Source organism: Orbicella franksi, unplaced genomic scaffold, assembly GCF_964199315.1.
Source record: "Orbicella franksi unplaced genomic scaffold, jaOrbFran1.1 SCAFFOLD_104, whole genome shotgun sequence".
Lineage (NCBI taxonomy): Eukaryota > Metazoa > Cnidaria > Anthozoa > Scleractinia > Merulinidae > Orbicella > Orbicella franksi.
Genome location: NW_027670404.1, coordinates 40,001 through 42,500, shown reverse-complemented (window position 1 = coordinate 42,500; position 2,500 = coordinate 40,001).

Here is a 2,500-nt window from a genome sequence, read left to right as displayed (position 1 = left end):
CCTACCCGAGAACACATTACCGAGCAGGGCTTACTGTTACGGACCGATACAGCTCAATTGCTCTTTCGGTCTTTCCCGATGCCTGCCCTACATTATAACCCGAAACCGTCTATTCCCCCAACCAAGTTTAGACACTTAGAAAAATGTCGAAAATTTCGATTTTTCGAAACTGCTCCAAAGCGCTCCCCATGGCATTCCAAACGTGCGTCTGCATGTCAGAGTTACGAAAACGAAGAGATTTCCACGAAGATGACCGATGATTGCCGAAATTTCCCGACGAAAACCCGAAGCTCAAAGACCACACCCTAAAGAGCGCAAAATTGGGATTTTACACTTTTTCAAAACTTTGTGCGGCAAACTATTGGCCAGCTCGAGTTACGTGCAGGCGCCAAGTTTGGCGCTGTCACGTCATCGTTAAGGGGGGTGTGCTACACTATCTTAAAACTGGGCGTCGGTCCCCCTATTCTATAAGCACCCTTAAGATTTTCACCATTTTCAAAACTTTTTGTGGCAAACTATTGGCCAGCTCGAGTTACGTGCAGGCGCCAAGTTTGGCGCTGTCACATCATCGTTAAGGGGGGTGTGCTACACTATCTTAAAACTGGGCGTCGGTCCCCCTATTCTATAAGCACCCTTAAGATTTTCACCATTTTCAAAACTTTTTGCGGCAAACTATTGGCCAGCTCGAGTTACGTGCAGGCGCCAAGTTTGGCGCTGTCACATCATCGTTAAGGGGGGTGTGCTACACTATCTTAAAACTGGGCGTCGGTCCCCCTTATCTATAAGCACCCTTAAGATTTTCACCATTTTCAAAACTTTTTGCGGCAAACTATTGGCCAGCTCGAGTTACGTGCAGGCGCCCAGTTTGGCGCTGTCACATCATCGTTAAGGGGGGTGTGCTACACTATCTTAAAACTGGGCGTCGGTCCCCCTTATCTATAAGCACCCTTAAGATTTTCACCATTTTCAAACCTTTTTGCGGCAAACTATTGGCCAGCTCGAGTTACGTGCAGGCGCCAAGTTTGGCGCTGTCACATCATCGTTAAGGGGGGTGTGCTACACTATCTTAAAACTGGGCGTCGGTCCCCCTAATCTATAAGCACCCTTAAGATTTTTACCACTTTCAAAACGTTTTGCGGCAAACTATTGGCCAGCTCGAGTTACGTGCAGGCGCCAAGTTTGGCGCTGTCACATCATCGTTAAGGGGATTTGCTACACTATCTTAAAACTGGGCGTCGGTCCCCCTATTCTATAAGCACCCTTAAGATTTTCACCATTTTCAAAACTTTTTGTGGCAAACTATTGGCGAGCTCGAGTTACGTGCAGGCGCCAAGTTTGGCGCTGTCACATCATCGTTAAGGGGGGTGTGCTACACTATCTTAAAACTGGGCGTCGGTCCCCCTATTCTATAAGCACCCTTAAGATTTTCACCATTTTCAAAACTTTTTGCGGCAAACTATTGGCCAGCTCGAGTTACGTGCAGGCGCCAAGTTTGGCGCTGTCACATCATCGTTAAGGGGGGTGTGCTACACTATCTTAAAACTGGGCGTCGGTCCCCCTTATCTATAAGCACCCTTAAGATTTTCACCATTTTCAAAACTTTTTGCGGCAAACTATTGGCCAGCTCGAGTTACGTGCAGGCGCCCAGTTTGGCGCTGTCACATCATCGTTAAGGGGGGTGTGCTACACTATCTTAAAACTGGGCGTCGGTCCCCCTTATCTATAAGCACCCTTAAGATTTTCACCATTTTCAAACCTTTTTGCGGCAAACTATTGGCCAGCTCGAGTTACGTGCAGGCGCCAAGTTTGGCGCTGTCACATCATCGTTAAGGGGGGTGTGCTACACTATCTTAAAACTGGGCGTCGGTCCCCCTAATCTATAAGCACCCTTAAGATTTTTACCACTTTCAAAACGTTTTGCGGCAAACTATTGGCCAGCTCGAGTTACGTGCAGGCGCCAAGTTTGGCGCTGTCACATCATCGTTAAGGGGATTTGCTACACTATCTTAAAACTGGGCGTTAGTGCCCATATACCATAAGCACTCTTAAGATTTTCACCATTTTCAAAACGTTTTGCGCGAAACAATTGGCCAGCTCGAGTTACGTGCAGGCGCCAAGTTTGGCGCTCTCACATCATAATTAACGGGGGTGTGCACCACTATCTTAAAAGTGGGCGTCAGTCCCCCTATTCTATAAGCACACTTAAGATTTTCACCATTTCAAAACTTTTTGCGCCAACCTATTGGCCAGCTCGAGTTACGTGCAGGCGCCAAGTTTAGCCAAGTTTAACCCTAACCTAACGCTAAGCCTACCTAAGCCTAACCTAACGCTAAGCCTACCTAGGCCTAACCGAACGCTAAGCCTACCTAAGCCTAACCGAACGCTAAGCCTACCTAGGCCTAACGCTAAGCTAACCCTAACCCTAACCCTAAGCTAACCGTTACCCTAACTCTAAGTCCAAAAGGCTCCCCTCGTTCGAGGTCATGTTAGTGCAAGTCAA